Source organism: Manis pentadactyla, chromosome 17, assembly GCF_030020395.1.
Source record: "Manis pentadactyla isolate mManPen7 chromosome 17, mManPen7.hap1, whole genome shotgun sequence".
NCBI classification, from domain to species: domain Eukaryota; kingdom Metazoa; phylum Chordata; class Mammalia; order Pholidota; family Manidae; genus Manis; species Manis pentadactyla.
In genome coordinates this window covers 9,982,425-10,009,544 of record NC_080035.1, presented here as the reverse complement: position 1 = coordinate 10,009,544, position 27,120 = coordinate 9,982,425, and the positions used below count along the sequence as shown (strand labels likewise).

The 27,120-nt window shown below is 42.0% G+C and overlaps 1 long non-coding RNA gene across 3 annotated transcripts; it reads right to left on the bottom strand.

Annotated features, from left to right (window-relative positions):
* Window positions 1–26,581, bottom strand: LOC130681402 (uncharacterized). 3 transcript variants are annotated; one of them, XR_008994528.1, is made up of 8 exons: window positions 26,417–26,581; window positions 23,776–23,873; window positions 19,598–19,717; window positions 19,330–19,405; window positions 18,836–19,036; window positions 17,658–17,859; window positions 2,552–2,735; window positions 1–1,283 (listed from the first exon to the last, which is right to left on the bottom strand). It is a non-coding gene; the product is annotated as an uncharacterized LOC130681402 (long non-coding RNA). The 3 variants fall into 3 exon arrangements; XR_008994529.1 differs by lacking the exon at window positions 17,658–17,859; XR_008994530.1 differs by lacking the exons at window positions 23,776–23,873; window positions 26,417–26,581 and adding an exon at window positions 23,284–23,567.
* Between the last annotated feature and the right edge of the window lie 539 nt (window positions 26,582–27,120).

The window sequence follows — 27,120 nt, the reverse complement described above, 5'->3', positions numbered from 1 at the left end:
TCATATTTATTGATCAAATGGTTGTTGACAACAATAAAATTCTGTATAGGGGGGTCAATGCTCAATGCACAATCATTAATCCACCCCAAGCCTAATTTTCGTCAGTCTCCAATCTTTTGAAGCATAACGAACAAGTTCTTACATGGAGAACAAATTCTTACATAATGAATAAGTTACATAGTGAACAGTACAAGGGCAGTCATCACAGAAACTTTCGGTTTTGATCACGCATCATGAACTATAAACAATCAGGTCAAATATGAATATTTGTTTGATTTTTATACTTGATTTATATGTGGATACCACATTTCTCTCTTTATTATTATTATTTTTAATAAAATGCTGAAGTGGTAGGTAGATACAAGATAAAGGTAGAAAACATAGTTTAGTGTTGTAAGAGAGCACATGTAGATGATCAGGTGTGTGCCTGTAGACTATGTGTTAATCCAAGCTAGACAAGGGCAATAAAACATCCACGTATGCAGAAGATTTCTCTCAGAACGGGGGGGTGAGGTTCTAAGCCTCACCTCTGTTGATCCCCAATTTCTCACCTGATGGCCCCCCTGCGACTGTGCCTGTCTTAGGTTGTTCCTCCCTTGAGGAATCTTACCCGTCTCTGGCTAACCAGTCATCTTCCAGGGCCATACAGGGAAATGTCAAGTTGGTAAGTAAAAGGAAATTTATTAAGTAATTATTTGTACAGAGTAATCTTAGCTAAATGTAGTGCCTATTAGACTTTTTGAAATAATGACTTTCATGTCCAGGCTGCCATTACTCATACAAGGAAGGTCAGAATGAATTCTTCAGTATCACATGATATAGGTCCAGAAATGGCTTTTACTGAAGCAAGGAAATGCACAGAGTGGTGAGGCAGAGGCGGATGTGCCCCACCAGCCTCTCCATTGTCCCTGAATGAGGGTTATACCTGGAAAGGGTAGCCAGAGCTATGGCTCCATTTCATGGAGGGACTTTTTCCTTCTGTATGTTTGCCTTCTTCCAGGACAAGTGTGAGGAAGTGGCCTCATCAGGAATACCTAGACTGTGTACCGAACTGTTTACTGCCTTGTCCCAGAATATCAGACCTTCTTCCTGTGGGAGAACACGAGCACACTGGAGGTATAACATCCTTCTCTGCCTCCTGCATTGGCCCAGATGACTCCACAGTCCTCAGGTCTCTGCTCTTCCCTGTGGTCAAGGTTTTCAGACTCGATCCTCATGCCTGTAGTCAGTAGAGGGGACTGTAAGTCATCTTTCTGTCGAGGTCAGGGAGTTGCTGTTGAGGTCTTGGGGGTGACAAGAAGAGCAAAGATGGAGGTGGGAGTCATCATGGGGGGTGCTCAAAAGAAGCCACTTTATTTTGCGTAAAGCCGTGCTTTTTATACTGCCATAGTGCTAATTCATGGTTACATCAGCATTGAAGACGCACATGCATGTGGCCTTCATGGCCAGGTGTCTGGCCTTCATGGCCCTTATCATGCTGTATTTCCAAGGTTTCTCAAGGCCAGACATATCCGGGGTGAAGCAGCAGGCAGCTGTCCTCATAGAACAGTAGGGAAAGTCAGTGGGGGGCCTTCCCTACATCCCACCCCTTTCTATAGGACAGCAGCCATCTGCTTCTTCCTTGCACACAAAGCAGAGCTCTGTGCCCAGAGCCCACAGAAACAATATAAAGAACAACAGACAAGGAGGCCGCATGCCCCAGTGGACACTACGGTTAGGAACCACGGCCAAGTGGGACCAAGCTGGTAATACCAAATAGACAAGGGTTCTTGGGATAAGGCTTGTATCTGAGACTCTTCATCATCAATTTCTTGCAGTGCAGCTTGTATTTGCTGCTGGTGGTCTGGGATAAACACAGCAGTCAACATGCGGTAAAGCACAGGTGCCCCCTTGGGCAGCTGTGAGCATATCCAGAGCTGTTCTGTTTTGTAAAGTCACCTTCCACATTTGGGTGACTTCAACTAGCAGTACGGCTAGTGAGGACCTTGTTACATTCAAGGCATGAGCAACATGCTGTGCCAGGGCTTCTATTTGTGATTCTACATGTATAGTACCAGCTCCTGGAAGGAAGATAGCCAGGAGGTAAAACCACCATGCCGTCTGTTTGGGACGATGCCAATGGGAACATACAGCATACCAATTATGTGTGGGCCATGACAAGGTCTGTAGTATCCGTCCTGATAAGTATGGGCAGCCCCAAGTACAACGGCCTGTCCAATTTGCAGGGAGATAGGACCAGCCATATTTCCCACATATCCAAATGGTTTCTCCCAGCAGAGTGTCAGTCGGCACAATGCCCACATGGGTGTGAACATCCCACCAGCACTTGGGGTGCAATTAACACTGTCACTGGCACACAGTTCTCTGGGTAACCGGACAACCATGAGACTGGATATGGAAACCTGCTGCTCCATGCACAGCAGAGCTATGGTTTGCAAGGTCACATGTATACTAGACATGCATCCACACCCATTATACACGGTCCCCTCTCCAGGTGGAGTGTGAGCTGATTGTTGGATCAGTTGCTCAGTTGCACGCCATTTTGGTTCACCCTTGGCATCACTGCAATTCCATGCTCGAAGGTGTTCCCCCGCAGACAGGTTGGCAGAGTGACTTTCCACGGCAGTCCCGCAGTGATTTCCGTGGGCAGTTTCATATACACCCAGCAGTGGGAGACATTATGTACTCAGGCAAAAGTATGGTCCTGTGCCACCACACTATTGCTCTCTGTCAACCTGGGTGGAAAGATAGAGCAGACAAAGGTACCATCAGTGGCAAGTCCCAATTCTCTGGGAGGATACAAGCAACCTTGTCATCTTGTGACAAAACAGTGGCTGCCAGGGGTGGTTTTCCAGGCCTGTGATACCAGACCAGAGCGCCCGAAGACACTGGCAGAGTATCAGGTTCAGCCTTCAACAGAAATTGTGGTATTGGCCATACTTGCACGACCACAGTCCCTGCCAGTATGGCTGTTGCCCTCTCCAACAAGGAAGCAGTCAGTTTAAAAGGCTACTTTCCTATCGATGGTGTAATGTGTAGCCCATGGCATACCTCATACAAGGCGACCCATGCATGTCCTTCAAACACCAAGGTCCATGGCCACGTCCACTCCTCTGTGCAGCCAGCAAACAGCGTACATGGGGCAGGACGGAGCAATGTTTCTTTCAGCAACTGTGGCTGCAACTCACTGGGGCCTTGTTTTAAATATTTTAAGATGTATGGGTGAGCTACCAATAACCTCTCTATGGGACTTTTCCCCAGTGTTTCTTGGTCGCTCATTCAGCAAGCGTACTGCTACGGGCAAGTACTTCACCCACTGCGTCCATCCTAAATGTTTCAACTTGTCCTTTAACAGCCTGTTATACCTCTCTATCATTCCAGCCACCTGGGGTTGATACGGCACATATAATTGCCATACAGTGTCCTGTTGTCGAGCCCACACTTGTACCTCTTTGTCCTGTAAAGTGGTTCCCTCGGTCACTGTTGAGTGTTAGTGAAGGCCCATAACTGGCACCATAAGTGCTCCAAGGCCCATTTAGTAGCTTCTTGGGTAGCTGGACCACGGGATGGTCCTGTAGCCATGTCCACTGCTGTGAACACATATTTACATCCCTGATTACTGGACAAGGGCCCTGTGTAATCTCTTGCCACACCTGTAGGTGTTCTGGTGGGCATTGGAGCTGTCCTTCTTGCATGGGTACGGGACGGCGATGTGGGTAAAAGTGAGCGCACTGAGTGCATGCCTGCACCGCTTGTTTTGCTTCAGCAAATGTCAGCAGCATGTGCCATCTCTGGGCAACTTTACACATGGTTCTAGGGCCTACATGCCCTAGTTTCTTATGCAACCATGGCCCCATGTCCATAGGGGGCAGCTCCTGAAGCACACGAGCCCTGGCCAGGATGCTGGCCACATCATTCCCAGGGCTTAATGCTGGGCAGTGTCCTGACACATGATGCATCAGGGCACCTTCCTTTAACCCACGGGTCCACGGGTCCTTCCACATCGTTTGTCCCCGCTGTGGGGGATGGCCGATTCCCCAGTCCTGTGCTGCCCACTGAGGCAAACCAGACAGTGAGGCCACAAACACAGCCCAACTGTCAGAACAGATGGTTATATGACTGGATTCCCTAGTCAAAACAAGCCATACTGCCTGTAATTCAGCGCATTGGCTGGATTGCCCTACCCCAGACTCATACCAGAGCTCTTCCTGTGAGGGAAGAATGGCGACGGCCACCCATGTTGCTGGGTGACCCTTTGCGGATCCATCTGTATACCAGGCCTCCACTGGTGGCGTCCCTGTCCCCTCCTCACAGGGGCTTACTCTTGGCACTTCCATGCTCAGTAAGGTGGGTGCAAGTTCAACTGCAGAGGTTAATGGTCCAGGACTTGCTGCAATTCCTGTGAGAGAGGGCTTTTGGAAAATCTAGCCCACTGTTCTAAATAGGCTTCCCACTTGGTCAGGGTGGGTGTCTGGGCAACCCCAGTCCGGGGAGCTGTGGCCCAGGCTCGCACCCCCACCTCAGTCGGAAGGGCAGTAACCACCCGTACTGCTTGTAGTCCCGTGATTCCTTCAGCAGCCAGGAGGTGGCATACGCTGCTGCCAGCTGTTTCCCAACAGCAAACAGTGAATCTATGCTCCCTTCCACAACTGAGACCAAAACCCTATTGCGACTTTGCGGGCCCCATGCTTCCATAGCCCCATCAGGACCTGTAAAGGCCACCCATCAAGTTTTCACGAGCCAAACCAGCAGCCGAAAGGTCAGTCCATGCCTGTCTGTGGCTTACTTTCAGCGGTCCTACCACAGCCGTCTCCGGCACCGTTTTCGCGGCTGTTTTTCCTTCTCCCTTGTGCTGCTCCACCACAGTAGTTGGCATTTTGTTTGCTTGACGTCGCTTTACTTCCACACTGACGCTGCTTCGTATATTGGGTGGTCAGTATATGGAGCTAGCAACACGGGGGACAGTTCCAAAGGTACCCTGAAGGATCACTGGCTAGAACAAGATCTTCCATACGAGGTGTTAACAGTTCCTCATCTGGACTGCGGTAATGGGGAGCAAACGTCATCTGCTTCGTACCCATTTCACAGAGCACGTGCACCAACTCCAGGTATGGGCTCCACTTTGTTACGTGTTCTGGCATGTCCCCTGGGGTATCCCACACTGACTTTGCTGCAGCCATTAACCAATTTATCAGGGTCTTATTGCCAGTATGTAGGTCTGTGCGCCTAGCACCCTGCAATACACACTGCATAGAGGGCACAGCTGTTACGCTGGTGAGCTGCGACCCCTCTCTGCTGCCCTGACTAGTCTAAGGTTCACCAAAGCATGCTTCTCCCAAATTGCAATTTTCTTCTAATCCCGAGTAAATTCATTTTACTTGTAAAATAGTTGGCTCTTTTTTCTTAAGGTCAACACTTCCATATTGAACTTCATTTCATCTCTTTACCAACTCTGTTTGGTCAGTACTATTTCTATTGTTGTCACAGAAAGCAAACTGAGATTCACTTGGTTGATAGTCCATGGCTTGAACCATTTACTCCCTACCAGGCCCCTGGTAAACTCAGAAGAGCAGATTAGCACTAGTTCGATTAAAAAACATGACTGCTGAGATATCCATTTGCATCAATCCTTGGCTGCAGATTTCTTTTAAAAATTGAGTATGTATAAGTTATTAAAATTCCCTGAAGTTGACTTCAGGCTCTTAGATTATCTCTCTTTTCAGTCTAAAAATAATTATAAGGCATATAATTATAATTATAATGTGCTCTGCCATAAAAAAGTGAAAGTTGGAGTAGTTAACATTTCATTATTTCCATTTATTTATCTTGTTTTCCTATTTATACTGTTTTGAAATTATAGTGGACTCATGTAAGTGTAGAGAGTAGTGGCAGAATAAAAGTATCATTTTGTTTAAATCCTGCTAGATCTTAAAGGAATGATAATAATAATGGTAAATTTAATGAATATTAGAGATTATGGGTAAAAATGTACTATAAAGCAAATAGCCATGTTTATATTTTAAAATTATTTTGTAGGTATATGTACCATAAAAAGGACTAGTAATTTGGTATGTATATGTATTCATCATATTCTGACTTAGAAGAGGCATGCTTATTTATCTGAGAGTTTATAATTAAAGGTTAATTATCCATTTGTTTTCTCTAATTTGAGTGAAATGATTTTGTTAATATAATTGTTATCCTGCCATTTCTTGACTGTTTTGTGATCAAAATGAATCAGTCTTGACTGATTTCAAAACTTAATACAAAGCTACAGTAGTCCAGACAGTGTGGTTTTGGAGAAAGGACAGACATATAGAATTATAGACTAGAATAGAGTCCAAAAATAGACTCATACACATATGATCAGTTTTTTTTTTTGATAGAGATGGAAAGGCAATTCACTGAATTCACTGGAGAAAGTATAGTTTTTTTAAAAAAATGTGCTAACACAACTGGTATCCTCATGGCAAAAAATGAACTTTGATCCATGTGTCTCTCCATATACAAAAATTAACTCCAAGTGTATCATAAAGACACATGCAAGGCTTAAAATGCTAAAACTTCCAGAAGAAAACATAGGAGAAAAAAATTTTTGTGACCTTGAGTTGGGAATAGATTTTTTAGAAATGACACAAAAGTCACTATCCATAGAAAATGACATATTGGACTTGATTGAAATTAAGAAATTCTGATTTTTGAAAGACTGTTGAGAGAACTTAAAGGCAAGTCAGGCAGGGAGAAGATATTTACAAATTACATAACTAATAAAAGACTTGTTTCCAGAATATATAAAGGACTCGCAAAACTCAATATTTTTTTTAATGGAGAAAAAGAGAATTTGAACAGATCCTTGACCAAAGATAAATGGATGGCAAATAAACACATGAGAATATGGTGATTGCTAGCACCATCAGTCATTAGGGAAATGCAAATTAAAACTTCAATGAGGTACACACCTACTAGGATGGATAAAATTTAGAGAAATCTAACAACCTGATAACATGAAGTGCAGGCAAGGAGCGACTGGGCCTCTCACAAGTTGCTGATAGAAATACAAAATGGTACAGCACTTCAGAAAATGATTTGACAGTTTCTTATAAAGTCAAGCATACACTTACCATATGACCTAGCAATCTCACTCCTAAGTGTTTACCCAAGTGAAAGGAAAATGTGCACATAAGAACTTGTAATGTGTATTTATAGAGGCTTTATTTACAATTGCCAGAAACTGGTAAACATCCCTCAAATTTATCTTAACTGGGGAATGAATAAACAAACAGTAATGCCTCCATACAGCAGAATCCTACTCAGCAATAAAAAAAAGGAGTGAATTGTTGATGTATAAAACAACATGGATGAAACTCAAAAAGACATTATGCTAAGTGAAAGAATCCCAACTCAAACAGAGGTACATTCTGTGTTATTTCATTACCATGACACTCTGAAAAAGGCAAGATAATCAGGACAGAAAACAGATCACTAGTTATCAGGGGCTGTGGATGGGGAGCACTTGGCTGTAAAGGGATATTTGATCTTAGTTGTGGTGATACACAAATATGCATTTTTCAAAAACATGACTTTTTACTAATGAAGGGTAATTTTATTATATTTTACTATAGACCTTGAAGAATAAAAAGAAGGAAAAAAACATTGCAAAGGCACTGAGCACTGGGCTTCATGCCCGAATCTGGCCTGCCTCTGCCACTCAAGTTCTTAACACCTGTCTCACACAGTTTCTACCTACATGTCATATAAAAAATATATTGATCTGAGTAGAGTTAATCAGGGAATCCTCCAAGAGTTTAGCTAGTAAAAATAAGCCAATAAAGCAAAATTGTTTCCCATTTCCGTTTGGTTCATTCCTTCTCCCCAGTCTCCTGTGGGATTCCTCTTCCTCAAGACCCCAGTCCTGGCTCCTGCTGCTTTTGACTCTCCATCCTTGAGTGATGGTTTCTGTTTCCACGTCTTTTTGATCACCATCTAAATGCGGGTAAGTCCCTGATCTATGTTTTCAGCTAAGACTTTTTCTTAAACTGAAGCAAGTGTTTTGTTTTTCTTACATTTTGTGAGTCAGGAATTCAGGAAGGGCTCGGGGGGATGGTCGGTATTGATTCCTATGGCGTCAGCTATATTGCTGGGGCTGGAGGCCACCTCATGATGGCTTCTGCACTTACGGATCTCCAACAGGGAGGGGCCAGCTGGCGGTTAGGGCAGACTGCCGGCTGGGAACTCAGCTGGGCCTGTCAATCAGAGCACCTGCCCATCGTCCACCCGTATGACCTGGGCTGCTCACAGCACGACCACAAAAACGTTCATTTTTATGTAAGAAATTTCATCAAATTTTGTGTTACACCCAGTTTATGTTTTCAAGATTGTGTTTGAGGCATTCTTTACCACTTCATGTCACAAAGTAGAAAACACATCATAGGTGGGCAGCCACGTGTTGCAAAAGAATGAAGAATGGATTTCATCAGACACTCTCATGGGCTTATGTCTAGGATTTAAATGATACTGGATTGTTAAATGACTATTGGGAACAGAGATGCCTGGTCAATGTGAATACTAGCCTAGAAAACATTACATGTGATAGAAATAAGCTTCTATATTCTTTAGGCTAATGTATTTTTAGGTCTCTTTGCTATAGCAGATTAACCTTACCCTAACCCATGCATCTCTTATAGATGGGAATTGAAGCTCAAAGAGATGATAAAACTTTCCCAAGTTTATAGAGCTAGAATGCAAACTTCAGGTAATTCAAATCCAAGTATTAGAGACTGTATTTTTGTTTTCCCCTGAGATTGGTTTTGTTCTGCTTTCTCAACTTTCAAATTTTAGCCTTCATAGGAGTTTTTACTGATCATTGAAGGCAATTAATAATATAAGGCTTATGTTCTGAAAAGGTGCTAATAATAGATAAAATATCAAACTTAAAAAAAATAATCTCTTTCTTATCTGAATGTTATTTACTATAGGGTAAGCTTTGGAGAAAGGCACAATTAATTTCCATCCACTAAAAGGTCTGGTCTCAGTGATGGTGAACACTCTTATGGAGTGCAAGGGTGATGGACTAAGAAGAATTAAAGTTAGACATCAAGAAGAGCATCCATCTTATACAGTCAGATGAAAACATTGTGCATAAATATTCATGTGAAATATTTTTGAAGAACTTAATATGTGTTGCATTAACTATCATTACACTTGGGAAATAAGAATGTTTTCTTGTAATTTTAACAATTACTCTGTACTCCGACAATCATCCTATGAGGTAGATAACTGTAACAATTTAAGGTATGAGGAAACTGACAAATGAAGCAACTCTACAGAATGTAGTGAGACTTGGATACTCCTCCAAGGGTTGGTTGGTTGTTAGGTTATCTGGGATCAAGCCTGTCTTTCTGATAAGTGTGAGCCGATGAAGGGGAATGGCTCTTGATCAACAAGACTCCACCTAAAGTCTAAGGAAATCCACTTCTTTTAGTCAGCCATGATCTCTAATGAATGATCATGTGCTCAGGGATATAAAGGGGTTAAAAAAAAAGACTAGCACATACAAATAAGACAAATTGATGTTCCCTTCAGAACACTTTGTGGTAACTTTTGAGTCTATTTCCTACAGGTATTTTTTTCCTTACTTTGGAGAGCATATGAAAAAGTGAAAATAGTTCAGCAGAAAAAGACACTGCTCACAGAGGCTGGAGCTAATAAAACGCATAGAGGTAATTTTTGAGTGTCAACTGAATCAAGTTTGGACACAGAAAAGAAGAGCGGCCGTCTTCAGATGTCCAAAGTTCAGGGAGTCTGCTTGACTGCAGCTGAATTCCTCACCGCTATAAGTAGTGCTCAGTTCTCAAAGGTGACCTCGGAGGCTTGGAGCTATTGACGGTCTCCAGACTGGATACACTCAGAAGTCTCATTGATTTTGCATAAAATTTACAGCGGGTTGGTGCTGTGCAATGGCTTTATGTTCTTAGAAAGATGAGGTTTGCTCACCAAAGAAGACATTTAAATGCTGATCAACATTCCTACTGGTCATTAATACCTTGTACTAATAATCAGTTATGAGAATACTTCAGATAATTAGGCATAGCTCCATTTTGCCAGGTAAATATTCCAAGAACCCAAAACACTGAGGCGTCAGTCAGCCAGTACCCATCATGTGATGGAAGTTGGCAATGCCTTGGTGGTCCCCATCCTTTTAGGACAGAGTAGTAGGTGGGCTGCTTGGATCTAGACTTAGATACAGGGTACAAGAGAGGATTCAATTACTACAACCACGAGATTGATTGAGAATTGGTCTTAGGGTCAAAAGAAAAGCCCAGTTCTCAGAATTGGGCAAGTGGCCTAAAGTTAGACTAATAATGAAGGCATGTTGATACTTTGGCCAAGAATATAGGTCTCAGAGCACTTTAAAACCAAAACATCCTTTACAACAGCACTCCCCTGAACTTTTGTTTAAAACTTCATAAAATTATCGGTATAGTTTTTGAGCACCTTCATATACATTAATTAATCTATTTATAAGTAATATGCATGTACAATTTTCCTAAAATATTATGTATATTAAAAAACAGAAACAAAAAATGTTAACTTAAAAAGATGAAATAAAATTATACAGGAATTTGAATATGATGCTATTGTACCCAAGTAGATTATTTAGGGCTCTCTTTGGGTGAGCACATACCATTTTGGAAATCTCTCTTTTAGAATATTAATAGTGAATGACATGGTCTGAATGGCATGAATGAGTTTTCAAACCACTTAGTCTAGGTCTAGAAACATGATTTTTATTCCTCCCATTCATTAACTTGACAGTACAGGCCCTACAGAGCTCTAACTTGGGTATTCAGAATTGCTCTGATTAATGGCAAACAGCACTGGCCTCAGATGGCCACGTTGTTTTGCCCTGATCATCACAGCAAAGCTAGAGTACACTGATTTATTTTCTGCACAAAGAATAGTGGACTCCAGCTGCTGATGTCAAAGGCCAAATGAAACATCACCAGATGCTGAATCCAGGAATTTTCTTAGCACCTGGGGCTCAAGTTCACAGCCTGAATCTATCTACTCCCTAGAGATCTGGGGCCCTGGGATCAGAGGACCACAGCTGGACACAAAAATGTTGCAAAAGCAATCCTAGTGGCACCTAGTAGGACTGCAATATAGTGGCTGTTACCATATCCCAGGTCTTTAACTATGTGAACCTGAGTCTTGTACCCCATCAGAGTCCCTCCTGACCCCCCCAAACTAGCTTAGGAGTTCACAGAAGCATTTTGATATACACTTCTCCACAGACTTGAAATAACAGCTTTATCAAGATGTAATTCATACTTCATAAAATTCACTCCTGTAAACAAATTCAATGGTTTCTAATATATCCACAGAGATGTGCAACCATCACAACTGATTTTAGAACATTTTCATCACTCCCAAAAGAAACCCATCAACAGTCACTCCCCAGTTTCCCCCAACACCTCTCTCCCTTCTTCCCTCCAGCCCAGGGCAACCTTACCATCTCTATAGATTTGCCTATTCTGGACATTAGATGTAAATGGAATCACATAATATGTGATCTTTTATGACTAGGTTCTTTTACCTGGCATAATGTTTTCAAATTTCATCCATGTTATTATGTGTATCAGTACTTAAATATTATTTATTTCCAAATAATATTGCATTATATGGCTATACTACATTTTATTTATCCATTCTTCAGTTGATGGACATCGAGTTGTTTTTATTTTTTGGCTATTATGAATGATGCTGCCATGAACATTCATGTATAACTTATCTGTATGGACATACGTTTTCATTTTTCTTGGACATATATCTAGAAGTAGAATTGCAAGGTTGTTTGATAGCTGTGTGTCAGACCTTTTGAAGACTGCTTGTCAGTTTTCTGAAGTGACTGCATCGTTGGTATGTTCCTACCAACAGTGTGTGAGAATTCTGATTTTGCCACATACTAGCCAGTATTTGATTATATCAGTCCAGTGGGTATGAAGTAGATCTCGTTGTTGATTTGATTGCTCTGATAATTGATGATGTTGAGCATCTTTTTGTGTGCTTATTGGCCATTTGTATATCTTCTTTGGGAAATGTCTGTTCAAATACTTTGCCCATTTTTAATTGAGTTGTCTTTATTATTGAATTGTAAGAGTTTTTAAAATATATACTAGCATATTAGATCTATGATTTGCAAAAAATTTCTTCCATTTTGTAGGTACTTTTCACTTTCTTGGTAGTACCTTTTGAAGCACAAAAATTTTTAGCTATGATATATACAATTTATCCATTTTTTTCTTTTTATTGCTTGTGCTTTTGATGTCTTATTTAAGAAAGAATTGTCTAATCCAAGACCACAAATATTTAAGCCCATGTTTTCTTCTAAAGGTTTTGTAGTTTTAACTCTTACATTCAAGTATTTGACCAATTTTGAGGTAATTTTTCTATATGGTGGGAGGTAGGCATGAAACCACATTCTTTTTATCTCAGTAACATTTGTTTAAAACTACTCTTTTCCCCACTGAGTTGTCTTGGCACAAAACTCAACTGACTGTAAATATTTCTTTCTTTCTATTCTGTTCCATTGATTATACATTTATCCTTATGCTCCATAGATTTGTATAGGACCTTCCATTGCTCCATCAACCTAAAATAATTAAGAAAGTAAGTAATAAAGTTTTTAGGAAGACCACTAATGCTTCTAATTGAAGCCCAGGAAGAAACCAATGATCAGGCCTTCAGAAGGCAGAAAACATGACAGTTCCAGGAGGCTTAATAGCATCTCTCTAAGGTCCTCCCATTATTTCTTCAGCTCAAAGGATCCACAGTCTTTGTGTCTGTTTTCCAAGTTTCAAATTCTCAGGTGAGAGAATCTGATTTGTTTCCTTGGGTAAGATGTCTTCCCTTAAAACAGTCCATTCCAGCTGGAAACAGAGTTGCAGAGCACAGACATTGTTCCCAGGGTCCTGTCCCTTTGTTGGGAGATACTCAAGGACAGCACCTTCAACTCCTGAGCCATTGCTCAGTTGCAGTACCCTCTTAACTTTTCTCCATGTCTCTATTCTGTCTTCTCTGCAATCAGTCTTTCTTGCTACCATCAGTTTATCTAAGAGAGCCTTCCTGGGACTGTAAGTGCAAGGTCAGATTCCCGACATCAGGTGTGGTCTCCCCTGAAGGAAACGGACTTCTTAGAATCAGCTGGCATGGAAACTTGGACCTGGAAGCTGGGCCTAAAGCCAAAAAGTGAGAGAGCTGGTCCTTCCTACAGTCTTTCTTAACTGAAAGAATGAAGCACTCCAGAAAGTGATTTGAGTGACTATTTTCTCATTTCGCCCAAGTCCATAGCTAATTCTGTTCCAGATGCACAGGTGAGGAGTTGATTCATTAAAAGCATACTGAGTACCTTAAGGCATTAAGGATTGATGCTTTGGGGGAATGATGGTTGAGAAGAGCTGGTAGACTTTGAGCAGGTTAGATGTCTAGACATGGCTCCTGAGCAGCAGATATCCCAGACTTATCACCCCCTTCCTCCATCACTTAAGTACATCCATATGCAAGTGTGTGCTCCACAAACACAGGCAATAACAGCAGACCTGCAACAGGATAGTACCAGACTTTCACAGTCCAACAGCAACCCATATTTTGTAAATTGTATAATCCTAATCTTTATTTCTCTAGTGCCAGAGTTTAATAAACTCTTGTTTGATGCCCTTCTCAGATCCTGGGGAATCCTGGAGTCATTGAGAGAGCCCTTTGTCCAGCTTGACCCAGATGTCTCTTTGAGGCCTGAGTAATGTTGGAACCAGCTCTTAGGGACCCATTAAAAGGGGAAGGTGAACCCTAGGGAATAAAACCCCACACAATCTTCCTGTAAAGCTTAATAATCAAGCATCTGTATGTTTTCTTGAAAATGAAAGAAACTAGAAGGTACCTCTTGGCATCACAACTTATCTGTCATGTTTTCTGCCTTCCGGAGGATGCCTGGAGGATAACATCAAAGCTTCCTGGCCTGGCCCCCAGATAGTCACAGCTGGGCCTAGCCCCCATGTCCTTCCTTCCACACACTCTGTGTCCTAAGCACACATACCTCAAACCTGTGTCTTTCTCACTCTGCTTCCTTTGCCCATGCTCCTGCCTTTCTTCTAGTTATTCTTCAAGACCCAGTTTCAATATTGCCTCTGCTATGAAGCTTTCCTCTCTATCTCCTCCAACCCCCACAGAATTAGAACTTTCTCTATTCCATGCCTCCATGGCCCTTTTTTACATAATTCTATTATATCCCTCTCTGCATTGTTATCATCACTACTTATCTGTCTCCTGCTGAGAATATGTATTTTCCCAGGGCAAGGACCTCTCCACATCAAGCACCATATGTCTTCATCACAAGTATAAAGAATGTTATTAAGTGAATGTGTGTAAGGAAATTAGACTGATAACTTTTGCTGTTAGAAGGACATCCACCAGTTCTATCTAACAGTCAAACATACAAGGCAAAGTTTGCCACTAATTTGAAAACTCCAAAAGATTTTCCCAGAAACCATCCCAAGAAACTTTCATCACATTACAACAACTATTCTGATAAATTCAGAGTTGTCTGTGTTACTCTAGTTACCCTCTAATTGAAGGTAAAAGACAGATAATTGAATGAAACTGCCCCGTCTTTTCATTACTGAATTTCACTAAAAAAAAGCCAGTACTACTATATGATGCACAAAATCTTCTAAGGAAGGCTAAAGGGGAAATACAGTAGGAATGATGGTCAAATTTTTCTTTTTTTTGTCAAAAGGAGGAAAAAAAAGAATATTGACATCATTTGAGAAAAAAGTAGAGAAACTACAAACCATATGACCATTTGGTGACAATTATTTTTCAGCACAAAAATGTCAAAAAAATCCTATACCCAGTTTAGTCCAAGGAATTGTTGCTAATCAAACACAGGGCAGCATTTGGAATTCATTCATCTCAGTTCTGTAGCCTTGTGTAGTGCCTACAGTTGGAGTCTCAGATTTCATTCTCCAGAACAGTGAGGAGACCTCACAGACTGCAATCTGAAGGCGATGGATTTTGTGCCAGAGTCAAGATGTGGTCCCAGGACAAGGGCAAATACGAATAAAGCAAAGAAAAAAATAAAACAAAGTTGAAGCAAAGAAAAAAAGAGAGAGTAATCCATTAATCCATGAAGAAAATGCACATCATTTTCAGTATTAGGATTCCCTCTGTTTTTAACCTTCACAGAGTCAGCCAACATCAGTTTCCTTTCCCATGTGAATCCCAAGGGGCATGTTTGGTGTCCAGGAAACATGCCAAGCTGAATCATTCAGAAAATCTATTTACTCCTAGTAGAAATATTACACAAAAAACCACTTTTGTTCTTGCTCCACCTTCTTTCCTCTATGTCCTGTAGGGTTAGTGGGAAGACCCCCCAAACCAAACGCGTATGTGCCGCGTCCAGGGACGCAAGGAATGGGGCCTGGGGAAACCCCATCCCACTCCCCGTCCTGGCGAGGGAGAGGAGCGTGGAAGCATCTCTGTGGCAGTGAGGGAGGACCGAGTGCCGGCGCCGGCCTGCAGGAGGGAAACAGAGTGGAGCTGATGGGACACTTCTCAAGCTTGCAGGCTTTTATGAGGGTATTTTCCTTTATTTTATGCTCAAACATGGAGAGGAATAAGCCACTTACTCCCACATCATAGCTCAGTATTAATCCTAGGTTTCTCAGTTGGTTCCCCTTTTTGAAATATTAATTTCCTAAACTTCAGGCTCATATATCTAACTGCCCTCAGGATAGTTCAGCCTAACTAATGCTGAACCCCTGTCCTCCTCCTTCAACTTGCTCCTTCTCCTGCATTTTCACTGTCTCATTTAGCATAGCAGCAGCACCCCTAATCCCAACCACATGGGCTAAAAAGTGAATCTTCACACTCTCCTCAACCCCATGCCAACCGTGGCACCATGTCACCAGTTCCTAAATTCTGGTGAATTTATCTCCAAGCTATTTCTCAATTCCTCTCACTGCCCTTCTCTTCTTTGATTGCTAGTTCATCACTCCTTCTGGAGAGCACTCTTAGGTGCACAACAGACACTTAAAGAATGTTTGTGTAAGTTGTATAAAAATAAATCTTTCCATAGAATGGTTTTACCAGATTCTTTAGAGTTAGACTGAAGAAGGAAAAATAGAATAGGACTTCATGAGATGTCTAAGGGGAAGGAGGAGTAAAAGGGGATATAACCTCAATTTCTTCTTCTCTCATCAGATGGGAATATGAAAAGCCATCATTGAAGTATTTCACAGTGCTGACCCTCTGTCTTGTCTTAACCATCCTTGTTGAGTTAGGTACTGCCCATGGAGTAATAGTCAAGATCTCAATAATCTGTGGGATACGGGAGTACTTCTTAAAAGACCCAGTTGCCTGGAATCTTGTTCAAAGGCAGACTCTGGTCCAGAAGGTAGGGGGGAAGCCACACTGCTAGATCTGTAACAGGTTCTGAGGTGACGCAGAGGCTGCTGGTCTGCGAGCTGCACTCTGGGCAAGCAAGGTTTTAGATAACCTCTTTCAGAGTAAAATTTCATTGCCACAAACTATAGCACTGTCAATATTGAAGACTTAAAAGTAGGCCAAGGCTCTACAGCCTCCTGGTTATGCTGTTCCAGCTTCATGGCACCAAGGACTTTTGCCCAAATGGACAGAGGCTCTTTGGAACAACTGTCAGTCATGACCTCTGCAGGCTGCAAAAGGCATGCTTTGCTGGGGATTGAGAGAATTGCAGTACAGGACATTTACACAGCTGTGGGCAAGCTTAGGAGCCCCAGCAAACATCCAGTGGTGGACAGGGACGGCATTGCGGAAAGCCATTCCCACCTCTGAACTGAAGGGATGGGAACTTGATGAAACCTGGGGCCATCAAGGGGCCACTCCACAGGCACTGAAGCCACATTATAAGAAATCCTTTGTTATGGCCAGAACTGTGGTGCTAAAGCCAAGGAAGGCGGCAGGGGAGAGATTCCCAGAGCTCATTCTCCCTCAGTGGTGACGCGGGCTGGCCACATCCAACTGCAGGAGAGAAAGAGAGCCCAGTGATGCAGCCTGGCAGGGGAGTCCAGTCCCTGGGGAATGGAGTACGGCAGAAAAGGCTGGGAAATGGATATGGGTTGGTTAGTAGAAAATAAGTATCTCATCAGCCCTTACAATAAGAGGTTCACATTGGATTGAGAGTTCTCATCCTCTTCATAGAAATGTGTACCTACTATGTAACATGTTATCCCTGGGGACAGAGCGGGGAAAAGGCCACTAGTAGGAGGCAGTCAGTCAGTGCAGGGCCACCTCAGGTCGGTCGCCGTCCCTGCCCCTTTTGGCTCCGAACACCACAGAGAATCTGACCCCAAACTCCTGCTTCAGCCAACAAGTCAATTCTTTAAAGAACTCTGGGCAAATAAGTATTTGTTCAGACACTATTCTAAATAAGGTTGCTGGCTTTTCCAAGTAAATTTCTGCTTTCATTTCCAAGGAGCACTGTCATGCCTAAGAAAATAAAAATAGGAGAGGCTGGTGTCCACACATGAAGGCGAACTCCAGGTGCATCAGAAGCGCAGTGAAGGACGCCAGGCCAAACGGATTATGGGCAAACACAGAGGACATTTGGATCGGAGTGTTACCTTTGAGTTCATCCTCAACAGAGCCACAGAATGCAAACTGCTGAGGCCTTGCACACTCAGCGTAGGAGGATGAGGGATTGCTCTGACTTCACTGCCTCAGAAAAGCTCAATAGGTCACATTTCAGGCTTGGGCCACCAAGCACTCCTTTGGCTTTTCCTTCCTATGCACAACATTTCAGAAGTCACTGTGTTGCTGAATTTCCTTTGGTAACAGAAAAAACAGTCATTATTGTTGACTGCAAGGAACTGATCTGACCTAAAGTCAGTGATTTCTTCCTGCAAGTGACAAAGCCTGTTTCCTCCAGCTGATAATGAAACTCTGGATATGTGTTGGACATGCATTTCAAAAGCAAATAACCTATGGCAAGGAGGCAGTCTTATACCTTCATCAATCAAATGTGAAGAATTATATTTTAAGAGAATTTTTTCTTTTGTGGTAAAACATACAAAATATAAAATTTACCCTTTTAACCATTTTAAGTGTACAATCCAAGGGCATTATGTACATGAAGATTCATATTTTAAAAATATATATCTATAAATGAGCCCCTAGTTTCTCTGAGGAAATATACTCCAGAAGGGTAACAAAGGAAATGCTACAGTTTTCATTCTGGAGAATGGAAAAATGTGCTATTTCTACAGGAATAATGTTATAAGCATAAGCAAGAAAAAAAATCCTATATCCCTCTTTTCCAGCTAGGGAGAGTGTATTAGCAAGGGTATTAGGGGATCCCCACTTGTCGCTCAGCTTCAGGAAAGCTTCTCCAACATTCGTTGGGTATACTCTCTGCCTGGTTAGCAGGCCAGTCCTGGGCTCATATCACATGCAAAATTATAATACGAAGATGACAGTTCCTCTTTCTACACATGGCAAAAAGATGGCTCTTGAACCCGCACAAAGAAGCATGGTTTGGGACAGAAGTATATTAGGTCCTGACAAACAAATGCTAGGCTTTGGATTCAGAAAGACCTGATTTGAGTAACAGCTCTGCTCCTTTTGGCATGGTTGCAAGTTGCTTAAGTATTTTGCATCAGTTTTTCCATCTATAATATGAGGATTCATATTAGCATCTACTTCAGAGGGTGGTTGTAAGTGTTCAATTAGATAAGAGGATTAGTCAGGATATGGTAGGTTCTGCTGCAGAAACAAATGAAACCCACTATTTCAGTGGCCTCACCTGACAAACGTTTACTTCGTGCTGATGTCACAGTCTGAGGTTGGGAAGGTAGCTTTCCTCCAAGGGTGCTCAAGGACCTGGGCTGCTTCCAAATAGCAACTATGACATCTTGGAGGTCTTTGCTTCCGGATTAATGTAGGAGCCACACTGGCTCTTACCTGCCTTGGCCTCAAAGTAATTATGTCCTTTTTGGTTATAGTCCTTTGGAAATAAGCGTGTGTATTAGTCAGAGTCCCAGCAAAAACAAAACAAACAACAGAAAAAAAAGACCAGACAGCACACTTTAATGGCCCACTGTTTAATGCATTATTTACAAAGCTGTGAGCAGGGTTAAGAGAAACCACAGAGATGCTGAGACAACTCAGGCCTCCCAGCAGCTTAGTGCAGGTCCTGGATGTTCAGTACCTGAAACTCAGGGAAGGGGTGGGGGTAGGAGTCTGGGAATAAATAGCCTAACTGCTCTCTACTCCTGTCCTTGTAATGCATGCTCTTACCTTACAGTTGTCAAACTCAGCTACACACCAGAAGTCAGGAGAGCCCAGGTGATGTCATCCATACAGGGTCAGCTTTCTGGGGTCCCAGGGAAGGGCGGAAAAATGAATGGGGAGAAGCAAATGGAGAATGCCCAACAGAGCATGCAAAAGGCTTGGAAATGTACCAAGCACTTTACCCTAAAAATAATGAATGACAGAAACCAAGAATACGCAAAGAAAAATATTTAAAAGTTGCCTCTGTTTGGTGAGGTTTCCAAGTTAACCTTACCTCTGACAAAGAGAAATTCACATATGCTGAGAAGTTTTCTCTCCACGACACAGATTTTTCAACAAGGACCCAGCATCCAAAGCTGGGCTGTCCTTCCTCTCTCCTAAAAGTCGGGTTTAACTGGAAGAATAGTGTTTTGTTTACAAAGTGAGAAACATTGATCGCTCTGCCCCAAAGCACTCTATCTGTTCAGTCAGCAGTTACAACCTAAGTTGGGGCTAATGGCACAGTTACACAGATAACTGCTGTTATTGTTTTCATTCTTTAACTTGCCAACAAGATCCTTTGGTCCCTTATCTGGTACCGCGGTGAACCCAACAAAAGCAGCAGAAGTTGACATTCTGACCCTTCAAAGCACAGGACATTGTGAACAAGTTCACTAGTTGTTTGTGTTGGGCTCTGCTAAACAACAGGTTGGGTTTGGTGCCAGTAAAAAGCTTTGGAGCATAGTTTTTGATGTTTACTCATACATAGTTTTTCATTCTGCCTGTAAATTAAATGGCCTTTTCCAAGGATCAAATCCATTTTTTGTTTCTTTTTTACAACTGTGTTTCTTTATTTCAGAAGCTCATAGAAGTTTTGAATTTGAAGGACGTATAGAAGTCGTTTTTGCCCAAACCTGTCACACACCATCAATACCTTGGAGAGATTAGTGTTCAGCCTCTGCTTGAATCCCTTGAGTGATGGGAAGCTCTCTCTAATGCCAGCAGCATGTTTGCGTGGGCTCTGAGCCGGGCGTGGTGCTGTGCTGGCATGATCTCAGGCAGTCCTCACATTCTCAAGTAACTGAGTCTTAGCCCCACTTCACGAATCCAGAAACCAAAGCACAGAGAAGTAACTTGCCCAAGGATATTCAGCTGAGCTGCCCTGAAGTATGAGTTCAAACTCAGATGTGTTTTTTTCCAAACTCCAAGCTTTTGTCCAGCAAGCTCTCTCAGTGCCTTTCAGGACAACCCGTTCCCCAAAAGAACTCTGAAGTTCCTACCTGTAGTCCCCATAATATTAGCTAATCATTTTAAGTTTTACATGATATTAAAAATAGGAATGAAAAAACTATTAGTGATAGTGTACACTTTACTCCACTTTACTGTTTACAAAGTACGTCCATGAACTTCTCAGTGGTTTCCTGAGATAGTTATTACAATCTCTGCTTTGCCTATTAGAAAGCTCAGTGTTGGAGTTTACACATGGTCACACATGCACCCTCGTGGAGCACCTGGTGGAGCCCGGAGCAGTTTTTTACACTTAGTCCTGGGTTTCTTCCTTTACACGATACTGTTGACTCAGTGGAAAATGAAAACTCAACCAACATGTTGTCTCCTGATGCAGACTTCTCAAAGTGTCTTTGTCTGAACCACAAGGAGATACCACTTTGGCCCTGGTTGCCCCCCTATCTTTTCCCAATGCATGATGGCCTCCCGAACTATTGCTTTTAGGAGGTTCAGTCTCCCTAAGAAACTTGCTCCATGCCCATTCTTTAGATGTGAATCCCATTGAGAAATTCTGTCTCCATCAACTTTACCACTTGACCTTGGCCCAAACTGGTAGTGGCCCTCCTCAGTTCATAGTGTTCCTGGGACTGCATCTCAAGGAGCAGATCAGGCAGAAGGCCATTTAGGGCCTTCACCACTGTACATGGTACAACAATGCTTCTGTTTGGTCCATGGATGCCAAACAGCTGCTTCCAAATATACAGATGTTTGGTACCATGTAGAACAAAATTTTGATTCATTGGACAAATATTCCATTGTCATGTAATCAGTCAACACATGTTAGAATGTTTTGGCACCCTGCAGACATTATGTTTGCTTAGAAGCAATTAAACTTGAGAATTTTAGCTTCCAAAATGTATCCCACAACAAGAGCTCCCCACACTATTTTCCAGTGCACAAATCTTCTTTCCATATTGCTTGCCAATCTGACAGAGAAAAAAGTCCCCCCCATTTTGCAGCTCTTTAATCAGATAAACACATCTGCATCAAAGACTAACATGTTCTTCTTTTGAGTTATTAGACAAAAAAGAAAATCTTAGTTTTCCCTGGCGTGATGAAGCCCAAACCAAAGTAAGCAGCCCCTTGTAACCTCTTTTATTCTGTCTCTGGTTCTATTTTATTTTATTTCTTTTATTGAGGTATAAGTGGCATATAGCATTGTATTCAGGTATACATTGTCATAATTCAACATGTGTATATATTACAAAATGATCATACAGTAAGTCTAGGTAACACGGCTCACCACACTGTTACAATTTTTCTTCTTGTGATCAGAACTTTTAAGATCTACTCTTAGCAACTTTCAAATGTCTTCAGTTTTATATCCTATACTTTTCATAGACTATTCAATGAAAATCACTTCATGGCTTTCCTAATTATGTTTCTTTGACCCTAATTTGTTTTCTAGATCATTAGCAATGAGTGCTTGAAGTGGTCTCCAGGGAGCAAGATCTCTAGGTCTCCTCTGCAGACCTCGGGGAGCCGAAATACACGGGAAGCTTCTTCACTCCCTTTCGTTTGGTTGTTTTACTGAAGCGGAGTTGACATACAATGTGATACTGGTTTCAGGTGTGGTAACATAGTGATTCATCAGTTATATATATCACGAAATGCTCACCACAATAAGGGTAGTTACCAACTCTCATCGTACAAAAATATTGCAAAATTATTGACTATATTCCCTATGCTGTACTTTTCATTTCTGTGACTTATATATTTTATAATAGGAAATTTGCCCCTCTTTTTTTCCCTTCAACTATTTCACCCATTCCTCCACTCCCCTCCACTATGGCAAGCACCAGTTTGTTCTCTGTGTTAGGAGTCTATTTCTGGGTTTTGTTTGATTGTTTGTTTTATTTTTTAGATTCCATATACAAGTGAATTCATATGGTATTTTTTTTCTCTTTCTGACTTACTTCACTGAGCATAATACTCTCTACATCCATCCATGTTGTTGCAAATGGCAATATTTCATTCTTTTTATGGCTGCATAATATTCCATTGTGTATATGTGCTGCATCTCCTCTATCCATTCAGCTATTGATAGACACTTAGGTTGCTTCCATATCTTGGCTATTGTAGTTCTTTACTCCCCTTTCAATTCATCAACCTACTGCTACTCAAATTACTAATAGTATCTACTTTGTAGTAAGCTATCACTATGCTTGTCAGAATCTCTGTCAAATCCTTTAAGGACATGAGTCGTTTAACTTTCTCAAAAAGCCTTTTTGGTGTAAACCATTAAAAGAGTCAGCTTGCAAATTAGGAAACTGCACCTTAGAGAGGATCATCAATTTGATCAAGGTAATATGGCTACTAGGCATCAGAGCTGGGACTCTGAACCCCTGCCTATCTGCCTCCAGAGTCTATAGGCTTAACCCTTCCCTCTTCTGCTTTCACTGTGGTCATCCTCAGGCACAGGATAGAATCCACAGGCAGGACCATTAGGCTCATCCCAGTGTGACCACCCAGTAGCATCCTCTCTTACTGTTCCTTACCTGCAGCCTGAAGTTCAACTCCCAGACTGCAAGCCTTCCCTCCAAAATCATACATTTTTACTCCTCCCTGTGCTTCATATCCTGTTTTCCTCACACGTAGCATCACCCACTCAGAGACTCATACCCTACATGTCAGCAGCTTTCCGTGGGAAACCTCCTGCTCACCCAGCAAGGACACTCCAAGTTCACTCCTCACCAAAGTCCACCTGAGCCCCTGCTGGCTCTCTCTTCTTCCATGGCCAGACCTTCCTTGGTCACAGTGTCAAGCACATTTATCCTACTGAGAGTATGGGTCACATGTTTTCAAATAATTGCTTTGCTTATCTGGTTCTCTCCTTAGCCCAAGAGCTTCTTGAGGATGGGATTGATTTCATCTCTATCTCTAGGGCCTGGCACAGTACATTCTTAATTGGTGTTTATTAATAAATGATGATGCATTCATAATAATTATTATTTATTAAATATAATGAGTAATTAAATGCCAACAATATCACTTCATTGTAATTATTTGACTTATTGTTAATGACACTAATAATTAATTCATTGTAAATAATTAACATGTCATCATTTACTAATAAATGATCATTTGTTAATAAATGACTAAATGTGTACAAGTTCTGATGATGTGTGAGTGATTACTAACATTTATCCAACACGTCCATGGAATTCAAATTTTTAAAAATCTTACCTCTGCAGTTTTCTTAGGATGGGGCTTAATTCTTGTTTTCACAATTCCCTGAGCAGAGAGTTTCTGCTTTTGCCTTCTGTGTGGACTGTGAAATTAGCCTTTGAGGGAAAGAGGGAAGAGAGAGAGAGAGAGAGAGAGAGAGAGAGATTGAGAGAGAGAGAGAGCTCTTTCTCTCTGCATCTCAGTCCTAAAATCCCAGGAAAGACACGACTGACTCAGTTCTGATACTAGAATGACCCCCCCGATACTCATGTGATTCTGATAGGACTGTTCCCATGATAACCAGTCTTGGGAGGAAGTTGCCATTCCATTTAAAGAGAGTGGGGGTAGGGTGCTGAGCAGAGAAAACAACAGATGTCCACTACAATCTCCTAACATCAAGGGTTGAAAAACAATCTCGTACCGGGGTTAGGAAAGACTTGTTTATGCAGTTATCCCTCTCAGTGTTTTGGAAATCTTAATAAGTGCCTCTCGAAGACCGAAAGGTCACCAAAAGTCAGAGAAATGCCAATATAGGTATTACAGGTCCTAATGGATGAGCACTTTAGGGACATGAAAGCCTTTTCAAATGTTCAAATTAACCCGTGCAGGGAGCTGTGAAGTTCCCCTAGTCATGAAGCCAGAGAGCTCTGCTCATTGACACCAATACTTATGTCACTGGTAGTAGTTATTGGGCAGCTGGGTTCTAAAAGTAAAAGTCTGTCAGCACCAACATACGCGAAGCAAATGGAATCTGGAGACCCTGTCAGTGCTGGGCTCAAACCATCACCCTGGGGCGCCTGGCTCTGTATGTGAGAACAGACCGCTCTCTCTGAACCTCTCTTTCCTCAACTGTTAGAAGGGAGCAAATAACAAAGGGATCTTCACTGAGTTGTGAGGGGCATCAAGTGAAATGAAGTGTGGAAAGCCTGATGTTACACAAATGTTATATACTTGAATTACAGTGGAAAAACTTATTGTGCTTATTTTGAAGGGAACAGAATATTAGTTTTGTGCAACTACTCACATTTTGGCATTACAGTTTTTGTAATAATTAAAATGGAAACAATCAACAAAAATCATGGAGAAGTGACTGTGGTACAGGTTAAATGAAAAACATTAATGTTATATTTTTCTGCTATAATTTTATAAACAATATGCATGCATATGAGAAATAACTGGAAAGTGGGTTCAAATAAAAACTGTTTTTTGGAAGAAATACAGTTGGTTGAGATTTTTTTCTTCTAGTTTGATTTCTGTTGGTGTTGTCTGTGCTTGAAATTATTTTTAAAAATATCCTTCCTTAAAATGAAAGAAGGAAATTAAGTTTTGTCCCTCATCACTCGAAGGTGTAATTCTTGAAAACAGTTTGTGGCAGCCCTGGAATTATCAGCCCTTTCTGTTAGTCTTCATGGAGTCCTGGGCCCAGGGGAGTGGAATCACCCAAGTGTTGAAATAAAGAAATATTGCATCTTAAATGGAGATGGGAGCATGGAAGTAGGGCACACGTGGGCAAGTTGGCACAATTCCCAATGTGTTTCCCTTGCTCACTATCTATTTTCTCTTCTGGTAACTGTACCCAGTCTTCCTCTGGAAGATCACCTCCTTCCCTTCTCAGTGAGCATGCTCCAGGTGGAGATGCGTGAGAAGGTGGTCGAGACCTGTGAAGCCTCTGAGATACCCCAGGTGCAAGAAGAAAGTTAGCCTGCTACCATTTCATGGATGGCTCCATTTCATAAGACTTCTTGACATAGACACACACACACACACACACACACACACACAATGTATTATACACAGCAAAAGCAGTAAGGCAGAGTGTCAGCCTATTTGCACTGGCCTTCCAAGCCCCAATTCCACAGGGTGACAAAGAAGCCCAATGATACTGCACACATAGTAGGTTGTATTACAACAGAGAAACTCAGAGTTGAGGGCCCAGCGCATTTTGAGCAGACAACACTGTAGACAGTAACAAGTCAGTCCTCCTCATCCCTGCATTCCTCCCAGGCCAGCTACAGTCACACTGTGGTGTCTTGACAGAGTAGTCAGCTTCCCATGTGCATAGCTACTGCACTGCTCAGAAAGAGGACAAGCTTTGCAGGCTGGTACACCCATCAGGTATGTGCAAGATGCTCTGGGCCATGCATCTCCCAACAGTGTTTGCTTGGCAGTATCAGGGATGTGCGTGCGACCTAATGAGAACTACCGAGACAAAATTAAACCTTTGAAGCTCTTGCCTCAGATGACAGACATTTTACCTTCCACCCCACCCCCACCTCAGGTGGGGCTCCAGAAGAACCTTCCGTCTGGTGGCCAGTGGGAAAAGCCTGTGTGAGGAGCAGGTCTGCTCAGAGTGGGCCAGACTGGGGGGTGGGGAGAGCAATGACACTGATTCTGATGTCATCTTCGGACAGCTGCATAAAGCCAGACTTAAAGCCAATTCTATCCCCAGAGCTGCCATTTACAGAAGGATATTCAGGAGCAGTTTTCTGTTGCTTGCCATCAATATAGTTCTATGGCCATGAATATCAACATAAACCTATATTAGTGAGGGTTCTCCAGAGAAACAGAACCAGTATTATAGAAAGAGAGCTAGGATAACTAGATGACAGCCAGCTATCTAGCTAGAGAAATAGAGTCTTATCATAAGGACTTGGCTCACATGATTATAGAGCCCGACAAATTCCAAGATCTGCAGTCGACAAGGTGAAGACACAGCAGAGCTGATGGTGTAGTTCTGGTCTGAATGCCAGGAGGCTCAAGACCCTGGAAGAGTCAGTGCTTCAGTTGGAGTCTTCAGTCAGGGAAAAAGCCATGTCCCAGCTCCAGGCAGTCAGGCAGGGCGAGTTCCCTCCTACTCACACAAGGATCACCTTTTTTGTCCTCTTTAGGCCTTCAGCTGATTGGATGAGGCCCGCCCACATGGGGGCCATCTACTTTGTTCAGTCTCCTGATTCAAATGTTAATCTGATCCAGAAATACCGTCACAGGCACACCCAGAATAATATTTGACCAAATGTCCAGATGCTCTGTGGCCCAGTCAAGTTGAAACATAAAATCAGCCACCACACATTTTTAGTATTAATTTACTTTCATCAGATGTTATGAATGTCTTTTCTTTGGTAAATGTTTCACATCCCTAGCTGATTCAGCTTAACAATTTTTATTTTTTGAGCTCTTGAAAACATGAGGCTCTTTGAGGAAGAATTCTGCTTCATTTCATCCAAGGTTTTGTCAGAAGTTTTAAGAATTTAAAATTCTATTTTCGTAATGGTGGTGCTCCTTAGACTAAATTGTATCTGCTAAGTAAAACCTTTCCCTCTAAGTGCTATTTTCCCATACACATGTCTCCTCCTCCTGAAATAA